Below are 16,223 nucleotides of genomic sequence, written 5' to 3'. Positions count from 1 at the left end.
CAAAAAACTTCTACAAAAAACTTTTAAATGCAAGTTTTTATGCACTAAAGTTGCTTTACCAAGATATTCCACCCAAGACTGTCTGCTAGCAAAAAATCCATGTAGATCAAATCCCTGCTTAATTAAAAAAAAGGAGATTTTAATTTTAAACACCTTTTGAAAAGCTTAAAACTATTTTTAAAAATAATTTTTACTCTTGAGATAGAAGATTGCTTACCAGTTATCATCATAGTCAAAACAGACTTGACTTGAGGAAAAGAAATAATTATTGCCAGTTTTAAAAGTGTATGATTATGCAAAATAATAAAAAAACCCCAATCAACCCCCAAACTCAAAGACATTTTCTCCCACCTCCCACTGTTTTTCCCAGCCTCAAGTTCTTTAATTTATTCCCAAATTCTCTACCTCTCTCTCGAAAGCCATGCAGGGCAGATTGTAGTAACTCATTACATTTTCTCTCTGATGCACTTCTCTCCTCACCCTTTTTCTGCAGGGGTCTTTTCCAAGGCTTCAGTGTGGATATCTGTTTCACCACAGTGTCTTAGCAGGCTTCAAGGGAATGGTTTGAGTTGGAAGGGATCTTAAAGATGATCAAATCCCAATACTCCTACTGTGGACATCTTTCACTAGCTCAGATTGTTGAAAACCCCTCCAGCCCAGCCTTGAACACTTCCAGGGATGGGGCTTCCCCAGCTTTTTAGGGCAGCCTGTTCCAGTGCCTCACTCCCTTCCTGACATTCTCATTGATCCTCTTCTGAAATTGCTCAGGATCCCACTTGTTCACATCCCTTCTTTCAAACGTGTGAGCCAAACAACTCACATTGTGTCATCCCCAAACCTGCTGCAGGTGCATTCAATCCCACACTCTATGCAATTAATAAAAATATTCAGCAGTAACAGTCCCAGTACAGACCCTCGAGGGTTTGCATCCATTTCTTTCTGAGTTTGATTGTGACATAGAGCCATTGACCACAACACTTCGTATGTGGCCATCCAACCAGCTCCATATCCATCAATTGGCTTGCCTTTCAAACCCACATTTCTCTAATATCTCCACAAGGATGCAGTATGAGGACTTCACAAATTCTTTACATAAGTCCAGGTAGATGATATAAATTGATATTCCCTTGACCACCAATAGAGTCACTCCACTGTAAGATTAATCATGCACAATTTGCTCTTTGTGAAGCTAAATTGGCTGTTTCTTGTCAGCAGGATAGAACCATTATTAAACATTAAACATATATTGTATTGAAAATGTAATATCGATAACACATATTATTTCTCTGATTTTCCTGCCTTAACTTGCTTTTTTCTTTTTCTTTTTTTTTTGTTTTCTTTTTTCTTTTTTTTTTTTTTAATGTAAGGAGCAGAAGGTGTGAGGTTTTTTTCCTTCTTTCGATGCATACATCTATGGCTTTGCTGTCTTCCAGGAAAAGTTGTTGCTGGAAGAGTTTGCACCAGTATGTTTTGTAGTCAAAGAAATCTTTCAAATTATAACATGTTAAAATAAGAAGATTTAGATTTAAAACACACTTTCTCTTTTGAACAAGATTAACTTTTAGTTGTGTAAATAATTTATTTTGAGACGTTGTTGGCTACAGAGCAAAAAAAAATCAATGTTGAGACTAAAAAAACTTCCTTTTAATTCTTTTAATTGAAAAAAAAGCAGGAGAATTCAGTTCCTGTAGTAAATTTTTAAAAAGAACAAATTATAAAAATGAATTTTAAAATGTTCATTTTGATAGTTTTATCATATTTTTGTAAAATAAACAATAAGAAAGTTATATTTATGCTGGTAGATTTTTTTGTGCATTTAAAAGAAATCAGATTTGTATCACTTTATACCAAGTTTTAGACAGAGAAATATTTTCTATTTTTCTAAGACTAGCTCTGAAGTTTAGGAAGAGTGATTTTAATAAACATGCCCCATATAAAAAGCTTGGAGTCATACAAATCCAGAAGAAAAATGAACCTGAATCTAATAAATGTTTTCTGGAATTCATAGATACTATTTAGACACAGCTATCACCTACAACTCCAACAGTGCAGCATGTGTTCTGACTTGCAGATCGCTAACTTAGAAAAAGATGATGTAGGCAGTTTATTTCTGACTGGATTTTCTTCTGCCTACCCTTTAGTACCAGTCCAGGGTAAATGGGATAATTTTAATTTTTAAAATCTTTTACCCTTCCTATAGGTTTTAATCTATACTTAGCTATATGCAAAAATAGCTTGTTCTTCCAAGGACTGGATCATAGCAACTTGCAGTTTCCCAGATGGAAATTCTGAACAGCTGAGTTTCTGCTGTTTGCTTCCTGGTACAAGAAAAGGCGTTTGTAGATCAAGCAAGCAGCAGATGGAGAACAATTGGAGTATATAATTATTCAGCCTGGACTCCTTTTAAATGGGAAGGCCGAACTCTATCTATTTGGCTGGGAAGACAAAGGAATAGAGTAGTAAATGGCAGATAAACCTTCCAAAGATCCTTTAAAATAAATCTAGGCAAATATGTGAAATAACTTCATCAGTTAACCAGGTCTCTTTTTCTGTGAACTCCAAAATCTGGCAAGTCATTGTCGGTTTGCTTTTGAAGGCTGAGATTAATACACAGCCTACCCAAACACTTCTGTATGAATAAACTACATTGATTTCAGTATGTTACCTGAGGACTCCATCTGGCGACTCTCCTTCACTTTGCCAGATTTTGAAAAGCTGCAGCCTTACTGTGATCTAATGCCAAAATATAAAATCCACTGTAGGAAAGTATTAACACGTTGTGATTCTTGCTCTGTGGAAGTGAATAATTGAATTCTGTGACTTTTTTGAAAATACCCTCATAGGAGCATTACATTTTGTAAGCTGACAGCTAACAATAAGACTACATGCCAAAATCAGTGTCTAGAGAGCCATGATTATTTTTATTAATTATTCAAGATTAAATGGACATATGAAGGAAAATACAGAGGGCACCAAAACAGGAGACATAAAGTATTATGAGAAAAAGAAGCCAATTGGAATAATCCAAATACCAGAAAAATCTGAAATGACAAAAAAAATAGATGACAGTAAAATATTTCAGAAGAAAAATGGGAGGAGTTGTATGCTCTTCAGATATGTAAATTACCTTCTGAAACGGCATAGTCAAATAAAAAATTACTCATATATTTTCCATACAATAGTCTTCATAACAAAGAAAGACTAACAGTGGAAAAAAAAGAGGAAACCTTTGTTTATTTTACCAAAAATGAAGATTAGAATTACAACCACATGTACTGAAACTTATTTTGGTTTAGAAAATCAATGCTGTAAACCAAAATTAATTTAATGACAGAAAAAAATTTTAAGACAACTGATGTTTTTACTGTGTTAAATTATAGGAAAAAATCAGACTAAAGTAAGAAAAACTACTGATAAGAAAAATAGTTAAGCAGGGATAAAACCATAGTAGAAATGTTACCTGCTTCCTCCTATTTTTTGGATTTTGTCTTCCACCTTATTTGAAGTTTCAAAAGTTCAATTCTTTTCTATGGAAATATGACAAATCAAAGGCTTCAGATCTACACATAATATGATGAAGACTTCATCTCACATTTTCTTTACATATTCAAGTATTTAAGCCCTTTTATTTTTGTTTGTTTTGTCATGTTGGAAGGGCTCTAACTGGAAAATAGGATATTTGTGAATATGTATGAGGCTCCCTTACACAAACTCATTTAAGCTAATTCAGGAAAAGCAGATGGTTTCTTCACCTGTGCATCACAAGCAGTCTGACTGTGTGCTTATTCCTCGTACTGACAACGAGACTTCCACGGTACTCTTGTGGCCACATTTCTAGATCCAAGTCAGGCAAGACAGTGCTGAGGCATTCAGCTGCTCCAAACTAGGAAGATGGGATACTTTAGGGTGCAGACACGCAGCTGTGTGACCTGAGCGCTTTTGAAGTCTGGCAATGAAGTACCTATGGAATTTAGGCAATGCACCTGATGGTTGACAGAGGTTTTTCGATGTCATTTAGGGACTGGCATGACTGATATTTCTCACCTTACACATCATTCAACTAAGTCCACTTTTGGGCAGTATAGAATGATTTAGCAAAATTAGATATCTTTCTCCTAATTTATGAATCAAATACACCTAAAATTACATTTATTCCTTGTAATGGGAGTTATTTTAACCATAGTATTAGGATATTGATCTTTGTGAACGTCACCATTTTTACAGATGAAAAAATAGATTTCATAGGCACCAGGTTTAAAAATCTTTCCTGAAAATTGAACCTTTTTTCTGGGGTTAGTGGGTAAGATAGATAGGCTATAATCATAAATAGTTATTCTTTTGCACACTTTTGGACTTTACTGTATTTCATAAATTTGATTTTACACAATGAAATGTAAAGCTTCAACACAAAGATTAAACAAGAGTATACATGCAGAAATAGCAAATCTTTACCTCATTGAAAAGCAGCAAAATTATGATTTTATTATCTTATATGTTGATTCTTTAAAGAGGAATGGGTACTATTTTGCTTCAGCCAAGCTGATGTGGGTGCATATGCACACACCATTGCACAAAGGCATGTTGGCACAAACACAACTGCCCATACAGACATGCATAGAAGGAAGTAGTGAACAAAAATAGCAGATGTTAATGCTTTGTCCTTTCAAGTCAAAATTCTGACATTTTTTCAAGTAACCTTAACTAAGTGCTTACATCTGGCATATATTTAATAGTCTTTACTACAATCAGTATGACTAGAATTGTATCCCATGTGCATTAAGGATAATTACCGATGTGTGAGATTTGTTCTACCAGAATTAAAATTCTATTAATTGGATTTCATATATTAAATACACCGTGAAGTAACTAGAATGTATAGAGCAAAACCACATATCTTTTAGAATACTTAGCAGACAAAGTGAGAGATGCTCATAATGAAAAGTTCATCTCAAAGAGTTGCCCATCAACATTTTAAAACTGATACAATTTTCTCCTGATTATTGAACGTTTTAAACCTGAATCTTTCATAATCAACATAAGTGCAGTATCTGCTATGGTAATCCAATGGTATGAGTATGAGGACACAATCTCTTTAGTCTGCCACAAAGAGTACACTTTCTTAGTTTCCACTACTACAATGTCACGGCTATCTTAGTACATAAAAATGACTGCATTGTGCCCAACATTGTCCTAGCAACTGTTGTCCTGTTTTCATTATTTGTTTTTGTTGTGATGGTAAAGAAGATATGGTGATTAATGATTCCTGAATCTGTCTGATGATTTTTTTAGTCAAACTTGCATGCAAAAAATCGACTGCATAAAAGAAAAAGTAGCCAGAGTGAAGTGGCCACACTAAGCAGATGACACGTAGTTAAAAGCATTGGGACACACTTATATACACACCTGGTGGCTATACCTCTTACTGATACAATCACAATATCATGTCAATATGAAGGAAGTAGTTTGGGATAATTGGGGAGGAAAAGTAAGTGTACCTAAAGACCGATTACTTACTCTCCAGCTGGGGGAGTTCATGGATCTACATCCCATGCTGTGGACATGAAGAGAAGAGTTTGAGTACTGTTCTCTACCATAGCAAATTTGTGTTTATTCTGTGTTTAATACAGTGATAGCGCAGTCATTCCATACTACAGTTATATTAACATCCTGACATTTGGGAAGGAAAAAGATTAGAATGAAAATGAAAACAGAGAAGAAACACTGCCATATTTCTTCTTGTTGCTATTTTAACTAGAGGAAGTAACATCTTTATGTCTCTTCTCTGTGGAAGTTAAAACTAGCAAAAGATAAGCAGAATCAGATGACCTGTCATGCTAATTAAAGAGGAACACAGATTTCAGTGTCAGTCGCTGAACTGTCCTTTTTATTTATACATAATTTTGGAACATGTGATTTTCTCTTGCAAGAGTCTATAAATACTCAAATATTCCAAAATCCTCAGGGCAAGGGGAAAGTTTTTTGCTTGAAGAAATCTGTGGATGATTTTACAAATGTACTAGCTATGAAAACAAACAAAGGAAAAAAGGATCCCTATTGCTAAGGATCATCTTGTTTAATGATAGAACAATCCAGACTCATATTTTCATGCAGCCCAATCCATATATAGGCTTGCTTTGATTCTTTTTTCTGCTTGTATTTTTTGCCTACTGACATGCTTGTTTTATTTACCATATTGGTATTTTTTTTTCTTTTCCTGTTATGTTTACTTCTCTTATGAAGGCTGCTTCAGTAATCTGAAGATGCCATGCTGAAACTTCAGTATGAATAGCATGGATATTGGAATAGAGAACATATACATATGATATGAGGCTCAGGAAAGCATGCAAATTTCTTGGAGGACAGCAACAGAATTGAAAATAGTCTTGACAAATAAGAAGAACATTTCAAATAATAGAATGCAATTCAATAGAGACAGCTACAAGATACTTAGGCAGAAATAATAAATTACATGTGTACAAATTAAGGAACAACTGTTTAAGTAAAAGTTCTGCGGGTCTCCAAGTAAGAGGGTGTCAAGGTCAACATGAGCCAACAAAGAGAATCCCAATGATCATGAGTCAGCAGCATCAAAAAGTAGACATTGTGACAAAGCATTTATTGTGGCATACAAGAGGCATACAGATATCCTTTTAGTCAATTCAGCATTCATGAATACATTTGCATACTCTGAAACATTTTTTCACTGGGTTTTATAGTGAGCACATAGCAATTGCTGAGAGAGCCAACTGAACAAAAATACTGATTGAAGGTCTTGATTTTATAACCATCAAGGAAAGATAGAATAAAGAGGAGATATAGGAAGAATGTGTTAGTAGATTTCAAGAAAATAAAATAGTATTCAAAGAAAGGGTTTATGTACTCTGTATCGGAAAAGAAGTAATGGGCTTAAATTGCAAGAAAAAAAGACTCATTGCCTTGTATAAGACATATTAGAAAACACTTTTGAAAGGAAAAGGTAGAGAAGAACTCAAAAGTTTGCCAAAGAAACCTGTCAACCTTCTGTCACTGAAGGTACTTTTAGGAAGATTAAATAAATGTCTGTCAAGAATGGATTAGTTTTCCAAACTCTTTTTCATACTTAACATAGTATGAAGGTTCTGAATTGACTTTAAAGGAAAACCACTTTATTCTTCATTCTGTTCTCTACCTGTTTTCTTCTTTCCAGTCTTTGGTATTTCTGAGATGCTTCTTAATAGTTTTTATGAAGGTCTGGAAATAATTAAGGAAAACACTGAGAACACATAACTCTGCTTATATTCTTGTTCTCCCCATGTTGTACATTATATTTTTATTTCTCATATCTTGTTATGGGTTTTTTTTTCTTTTTTCCAGCACACTGCTGGGTATCCTTCATAGGTGAAATCATATTGTGCATTTATGACCACTGTCATACCAGTGCTAATTCTGGAGTTGCTCAATATTAAATCTCTATGAACTTACCTTACATCTCACCTCAGTATCCTGCTGTTTTCATCCTTCTCTGTGTTTCTCTGTAGGGCTCAGAAAATAGAAATACTACATGTCTATCATGTAGCTCAAAGCTTATCATGGATAAGTTATAATTAATTATACACTCACAGTCTTCATATATTCTTTTACCTTTCTATCACTACCTTTTATAGGAACCCCTTTTGTTGAAATCACTGTGCATACTGAAATTTCTATGAACTGACACAAACAATTAAATTTTACTGTGAATTCATGAAGTGCTGGAGCCAATTTATGTCTGCTGGAATTGTGTAGAGCTGAAAAAAAAACAGAAATACAAAAAACCCATGCAAATGGCCATCAGTTGTACTACAAAAAAGATTTGTAAATGAACTTTTAAGCTCTGGTTCTCTTTCTTGCATTTATGTGTTTTAGGTTTTTTTCTAAGAAAACTGAAATTGACCTATTTGCCTTTTCCCCCAGAATAAATATAAATAACAGTCTTGTAAATGAAGTTTTGTAACAGTCAGCAAAAGAAAAAATTCTGCCTTTGAACATGGGCTATAAATGCATATTAAAACATACTCTCCACCCACTGTCTTACTTACATGCTGAACTTAGTGTTAAAGGTGGTTTTGTAAATCAACAGAAGGAGAAAGGAAAACACCTGTGATCTGTTGATCATCTGTGCATTCTGTAAAACACATTGGTCTGATGATACGTCTAGGGAAGACTGAAGGTGTGAAGTCTGGATATATGCTCTGCATATTTAGTTACCAGCTGATACATTAATTTCTATAATTAAAGTAGGGTACGGGGTAATTTTTTGGTATTAGTTTTAATGGCTTGCCATCGAGAAAACATCTGCTGAAAAATAGAAATGTGTCTGTAATAAAACATAAAACATTTGTATTAATATTTATGCTCTTAAGAAGCTTCTAAAATTTATAAATTGTACTGCTAAAGGACAATATTACATTAGACTGTTGGCAGCATATCTGCAGGGAAGTGTATAAGTTCATGCATGTGTGTAGTCATCTCAATGGAAGTGAAGCAAAAATAATCAGGTAAACAGGTTCATTAATAATTGTCAAGTAATGTCAAAGAAATTGTCAAAGTAATATTTTTGTCAAAGTAATATTATTATTGTCAAGTAATTGTCAAAGAAAAAAACAGGAAAAAATAAGAAGCTAGACACTTCCACAAATGAATTCATCCTGGTATCTAATGGTCTCTAAAATAAAACAGTTCACTACATCACAGAGCGGCTGAGGTTTGCAGAATTATCTGGAGGTGGCCCTTCTCAAACAGGGCCACATGGATATAGTTGCCCAGGACCATGTTCAGGCAACATCTTAAAATCTCTGGGGACAGTGACTTAGAGATTCTCTAGGTAACTTGTGCTAGTGCTTGGTCACTTTTCTTCCTGAAAAAAAAGTTTTCTTCTGTTCAGCATAAACCTACTATGTTTTGGTTTGTGATCAATGCCTCAGGTCCTGTCACTTCAAGAGATACCGCTTTTGAGAGTCTGTCTCTGCTTTCTTTACAGATTTGCTTCAGATAGTCATACACGCTGATGAGACCTGCCCTGAGCTTTCTCCAGTCTAAACAGTCTCAGCTCTCTCAGACTTTCCTCCTATGGGAGAAGCTCCAGGTCCTTCATCACCTATGTGGTTCTCTACATAGAATAGAAATGTTCTTTATGTAGAAATAGAAATGAAAGTCCAGCAGTTTTTCAGCCGAGAACTGAACACAGTATTCCAATGGGGGCCTTAGCATTCCTGAGAAGGGAAGGATCATCTCCTTTGATCTGCTCCCAAGTCTCCTCCTTGTGCAGCCCAGAATACTGGTGGCCTTCTTTGCCATAAGGGCAGAGTTGGCACAGGTCCAGCCTGTTGTCTGTTGTTTGTTCCTTCCAAGTCCATTCTACAAATCTGTTCCCAGCATGTGTTGATGCTTTGAGTTATTATTTCCCAGGTGTAGGAATTTGGACTTTCCTTTGCTGAACTGTGTGCCATTCAATTCTTTTTTGAACTGAGCTGTGTCACCCACAGAAATTCTGTGCAAAGGCCTTGCAGGCTGAAGGGGGTCAGTGCCTCTGTCACTGGTGAAGTCATTGCAGGATAAAGGGCAAGAGCATTTAAGGGTACTCAGACATTTCCAAAATCCTTGGAAAAATTGTTCAGGAATTTCTGGAAATATGTGAAACTGACTCATCCTAAAATGCCTGAGGGAGGATCCAAAATGGGAGAATGAGTGGGTCTATCTGAATGGGGAAGCAGCCTGGAAAATCGTAGAATTATGGGAAAATTCAATTTTGAGAGCATGCCAGGAGGCCCCTAGTGAAGCCTCCTGCTCAAAGCAACATCAGAAATTGTGACAATATGGTTCAGGGCTCTTTAACACCTTCTCTGGAGAAGCCCCAGGGATGCAGACAATATAGTCTCTCTGGGCACTTTGCTCCTCTCTGGACTGTCCACATAGTAAAAATATTGCCCTTTCTCTCCAGTGTAAACTTGTCTTGTTTCGGGTGAGGCCCACTGCTTCTCATCCTACCATCGTCCACTGCTGTGGAGAACATGTCTCCACCTTCTCAACATGCAATTTGTAGGCCTGCTGCAAAGGTCTTCTCTGAGCCCTCACCCAGGCACCTTTCCACTGAAAAGCCACCTCCATTCTATTCAGATCCATTGTATGCCTGCACCATATGCAGGACATGGCTCTTTGCTGCTTGCCTTGCCCCAGGGCCCCCTCCTCAAAGTGGCTTTGGCACATCTGACTCTGAGAATGAAGGAGTTGGCCTGTTTCTGGATCAGACCAAACAATAGGGACAGCTCCGTCCAGACTCGGTCATGGAATGCTGAGAAACTGTCCATATCTCAGGAAGACTTCTAGGAACAAACCAAAGAGAACTGTGCTTTGTCTCTCCTTGTTGTTTAGTTTATCATGTGCTACACCCTCCTTGCACCCACAGCCCCTGGGACAGCCCCTGTGTGGGACCCAAAACTACTCACAGCTGGGCAGACAGGAGAGAAGTATTGGAAGAGGCTGCCTTCTCTCAGTACCTGGACCTACTCTCAGTACCTGGACCTGCTTTTCTCCACCAAGCCAAAGAGGATCAAGACCACTATCCTGCTGAAACCTTCACACCTTGCATGTGTGCCCACAGAAATCCTGGAAAAAATGTAAGGGGACAGAGCCTGCAGTTGCTGAAAAGCAGCAGGACTAGGAGTGTCTGAGTCACTCTCTGACATGAAAGAGTTCCCAGGAGCCACCCACCACTGTTTGTCCAGCCAGGAAGACAGGCATCCCAAAGGGAGACAGACTGTCTCACAAGACATTTGATATCTGCTTCTGACCTTTCAGATAGGTTTTAACCTCAGGTGTATCAGATCCTTTATGAGAAGCGTTCCCTGTGCACAAGAACCTGGCAAGAGGCAGCCCAGCAATGCAGGTGGAGGAGCCCTGGTGATGTCCTCAATGCCAACAGAATGCCATCCCTTTTCTCCTCTGAGGGCTGTCAAGGGAGAAGGATTTACCCCTGGTCTCCAGAGGAAAAGTCCTAGAGATTACAGTGATTGAGGTTGGCAGAGACATCTGGATGTCACTATGTTCAAGCAGAATCACCTAGAGCCCACTGCCCAGGATGGCATGTGTGCAGCTTAGCCCTGTATATAAAACCAACAACAGCTGGAAATAATGATGAAAATAATTTTATACTGTTTCAGCTTTAAAAATTTAAGCTTAAAATGGTAAAGTATTTTCAATATTTTTATTGAAGTCCAAAGCCTTACCAATGAGATGATGAAGTGTTTTGGATGCAGAGAGAACAATCCTCGTTAAAATTGTGAGTGACTGTGTTTTGGTGGAGTTAAGGTAAGAATCCTCTCTCAAGTTTCTTCAATGAAAGTTTCTTGTCAACTTGTGTATATGTGTAGGCTGAGAAAGCAGATGTGATCATCCCAACTGAAGGTCAGATCATTTTTTTGAACAGCAAAATATACTGACAAAACACTGAGGTTTACTTCCTTACAGAAAGAAAAAGGAAACATGAGGACTTTTTAACCTCCTTCAGTTGTGAATGTAATGTTCTTGCTCATATTTTATTTTCCATATTGTCTTATATCCTAATCTCTTATTTTTGTTTGTTTGTTTGTTCATTTTTTGTTTGGTTTGTTTTGGTTTGAGTTTTTTTATCTCATTGTGGTTGGTTTTGTTTTGGTTGGTTTAGTTTTGGTTTTTGGTGGATTTTTTGTTCTGTTTTTTTTTTCCTTGAGTGGAGCATTGAAAAGGCAAGTTTAAATGTATAAGAAAAGGTCATTAGACAGCATTTTAGGCACTGAGCTTTAAAACTCAGTTGTCATTTAAATTTATAGCATTTTCCTCTGATTCTGAATTCTTTCAAGCTAAAATTTTATAGCTGTAAACTTCATAGATGTTTTCTCATCAGCTGCTCAGCATTATAGCAGCTTACCACCAGTTCATTACGGGCCATCTTCCCATTTTCTCCTAGCCAGTAGGCATGCTTGAAGCTTGCTTGAAATGCTTTCCCTTCTCTCTTCCTCTTTATAAGGCAAAACTAGTTGGACAAGGACTTTTTCATTCTGCTGGCACTACCTGCTGTTATTTCACAGATGACTAACTATAACACACATAATGTGATAAGATTTCATCCCACATTTTCTTTACATATTCAAGTATTTAAGCCCTTTTTATGTCACGTTGGAAGGGCTCTAACTGGAAAATAGGATATTTGTGAATATGTATCAGGCTCCCTTACCCAAACTCATTTAAGCTAATTCAGGAAAAGCAGATGGTTTCTTCACCTGTGCCTCACAAGCAGTCTGACTGTGTGCTTATTCCTCGTACTGACAACGAGACTTCCACGGTCCTGATGGTTGACAGAGGGTTTTCGATGTCATTTAGGGACTGGCATGATATTTCTCACCTTACATGTCATTCAACTAAGTCCACTTTTGGGCTTTTTTGGGTTTAGCCTACATGATAAACTACATTTTAGGAATCCTATAAAGAATGTTTTTGAAACTCTGATGAAGAAAGAAATATATGACTGCCTTACCAATGTTAGCAATGACCATATTACGTGGTCATACAGGCTCTTGTAGATCCCATTCTTAGTAATCTCTTTCTTCACAGGTATTGTAAATTCAGTCAAGCATCAGTCATCCTATTAGTAACTTCATACAAGATGAAGCATTAAACCAGCCTTTGAGTTTAATCTCCAGCCTGAAGCCTAGGCTTCACATAGATAGTGGTACTGAAACTGATTCTTCTGGCACGCACAACATGCCTTTAAGTATTTATCCTGATTAACTTGTTTGTTAATTCTTTACTGCCTTATGACCATAATTTTTATGCTCTTGTAAATTTTAATTTTGATAAAAAATGCACCCAATAATTTAAATAAAAAGTGCATATGACATTTCAACAGTGTAAACTAATGAGCAAAGTATGTTAAAGGTTTTCAAGAAGATCATGTTCAAAGTCTCGTTGCAAAGTGCTAAAATTATTCCAATTCTATTTATTTGAGTAATGGGAGTAAGGATATTGTGCTCAGGTCCTAATTAATTTGCCCATAGAACTTTATAAATCAATCAAAATTTAGAAGAGATCAATGACAGTGTAACCAAAAAGTAGTTCTGAAGCTAAGTAACTATTTAAATTTCTGTGTAAAACAACTACAATTTCTTTTCTCATACTCACTCTTTACAGTGCTTTTCCACTCAGTCATGCCAAAGTACACAGATACCTATGTGTAAGATAACATATTCTACCTTTTGTTAAAATAAAAAGAAATTATTAGTTCATCTGATATCTAACCAGTTCATTAACATAAGCTGTCATTATGCCAGCAAAATATATTGGATTGTAGATTAATTTTGTAACTACAGCTATGCATTTGTAAGTATTTAAATTCTTTACTATGATTACAAAAGTAGTATCAGGATCCTTGTAGCCATCAATTTTATCATCAAGTCTTTTCAAAATGGGGATGGACCAGATTAAAATTCCTACACTTTTTGTAGTAGAAGACAGGGAGATTTTTATTTTGATGCACATTTTTGGAATACCAGTTTTAGATATTGCAGATCAAAGAGCTGTCCCAATTTCTCAGACTATTCTTATGTTTCTTTCAGCATTGGCAATAGTCAGGCTTAAGAAGCCAGTGACTTTCTGCGCGGTGGTAGATCCTGTTAGTAAATAAATAAATACAGAACAGGTGGGGGGTCTTTTTTTTGTTTTTTTTTCTATATTATTTGTATTTCTTAATTAATCTTGACACATTTTCAATAAGCTGCATAAAACAGGCATTTATCATGACTTAACATGCAAAATGAGTAGATTCTGGGTGTTTCTCAAAATGGAAAAAAACAGCTCAGTTTTACAGCATGACTGAGTTTGTGCACTACAATTTTAGTCTTCCTGAACCACCACGTCCTGCAGGTTAAATCCATTTAGCACAAATCCATGAAGAACACAAAAGATACATCTGTGGTGGGGTTCTTGTAGAGAGGAAAAAACACAAAGCTGTAAGTATTTCTTTCTTGTATCTGTGATCAATGCGACTATCGCAAGAGAAGTTTGAGCACTTGATGAATTAAGAGTTGCCGCACCCTGCAGTCCTCATGGAAAAGGTGAATCTTCCATGAGTCATACAAAACTAAAACCCTGCTTGTGCAGTGCTAGTCACTGAAATTCTCTAATTCAAATTATGGAATCACAGAATCTTGGAGGTTGTACATAACCTTTGAGACCATCAAGTCCAAAAGCCAACTTAGCACTACCACCAAGTTCAACATTAAATGTTAAAAGTGAAGTATGTTCAGGATGGAGATAAAATCTGTGACCAGTTTTCACAGAACAAAAATAAAATAATAAAATAAGAAATATATTAGGAGATTTTTTAAAAAAAATCAATAAACATAAAAAACCAGGATTCAGTCTGTCTTTTCATTAATTAAAATCTCATGGCACATCAAAAGCGTACAGAAATCTGAGCACATCAGCACAGTCCATTTGTGTCAACAAATCTATCTGGTTCATGCTGTCTGAAAAACACTTTAGATCAATTCATTTAGTTTTGAAAGATCTATTAAATAGAAATCAATTAACAGTCAATAGAAAAATTACTTGAAATTACTGCTCTTCTAAATGTCTCCATCCATTGATGTCTAGTTAGGCTTTGCATTTTAGCATAAATATAGCTGCACAATGTGCTAGACAGACTGATGATTAGGTCACACATTGGAAAAAAGCCACAGTTCCCTTTGTAGAATCAGCCTGAGTTTTACACGTGTCACCAACTGATGTAAAACTACACTATTTGCAATGAAGGTGCTGGGGTTGTCTTACTCCATACATACCCTTGTGCTTGAGAAGTCTCATGGGCATACATACCACTAAGCATGCTCAAGATAATCATGTTTAGTTCAAGATAATAATGGAATAGTATGTTTATACCCCCCAGTAAATACTGAGCTCAGTCTACTTTATATGTTACCTACAGCCCACCATATCTTTGTTATTTGGCACAGCAAGGGAGATGCACAAGCATTTAAATTGTGAATTATGATAAAATTTGAAAGTTAAGTTACTTCATATTTTACAAACATTTCAGGCATGCTCACATGTCTGAATCAAAAATACTTCCATATCTAGGAATCAACATTATGGAGTTTTTTAGGATTTCAGCTTGTGATTTTTGTATTTGTAGTGCGTCATTTAGACAACTAAGCTTCAGCAAAATTCTTGTTGCAATTTTCTGAAAAAGAAAAAAAAAAGATTGTTCTTTTTAGAGGTTGCAAGTGAAGAAGGACAGAGACTAGTTTTAGTGAGCATAAACCATAAACGTATGTCAGCTGTTACTCTGTGAACAATACCTTGATCTTCAAGGTAATTATTAAATGAACATTTTAAAATGAGATAATCTCCACCTTTATGACTAAAGTAAGAGAGCATTTTTAGTCCTTTTGTGCTGCTTTTTCGACCTGTCTTTTGTCAGTTTTACAAGTAACTGATGAGATGTCTGTCTTTGTCAATGCAGAAATAAGATGGTTCTTGACATTGGGGTTTTCTCATTGATTAAATTCTCATGGTGTTTTCACAGCCTAAATGCTGCCTTCTGGTCACTGTACTTTTCTTGTTTGGAAGATGACCTTTGTGAATAATTGCATGCCCCAGATGTGTCAAAATGAGGAGGATGCAGCAATCCAAAGTGGAAACACCTTAGAAAGTATTTGTCGACTGATTATCTTGTAAACTGGGGGAGAGGAGTAAAAAATAACCAGAAGCTGTTTTTTGCCAGTTTATCATCGAAAGGTAATTTAAAGCCCATTCCAGAAGTCTTATTTGTACTTTATATTTTGCTTTAAAATATTTTAATCATTGACTTGCTTGTAAGGATAAGTCTAAGTACTTTTTTGAGACACAGCCCAGTCACTGCAACTGTAAGTCTGTTTTTAAACTACCTATATGCTTCTACTTGTGAGGCTATCAAAGACTTATAAGAAATTTATATATATTTTATGCCAATATGGAAACATTCCTAAGACTCATTATTTTGAGTGGGAATTTCTGGAGTGCAGTGAATTCTGGCTGTACTGCAGCATCCTTCAATTTATCGTATGTCCTGTAGGACTTAAATGGAGTGTCAGGGAAATTATATAAAATTTCTTCCTTTTCATTGCTGAATTATCCACACTCAGAACTGAGCAAAACTCTGCAACTTACAATTCTTTCTGAAAATAATTTAC

The sequence above is a fragment of the Motacilla alba genome, chromosome 1 (assembly GCF_015832195.1).
Source record: "Motacilla alba alba isolate MOTALB_02 chromosome 1, Motacilla_alba_V1.0_pri, whole genome shotgun sequence".
Lineage (NCBI taxonomy): Eukaryota > Metazoa > Chordata > Aves > Passeriformes > Motacillidae > Motacilla > Motacilla alba.
Note: the sequence above shows the minus strand (reverse complement) of the source record.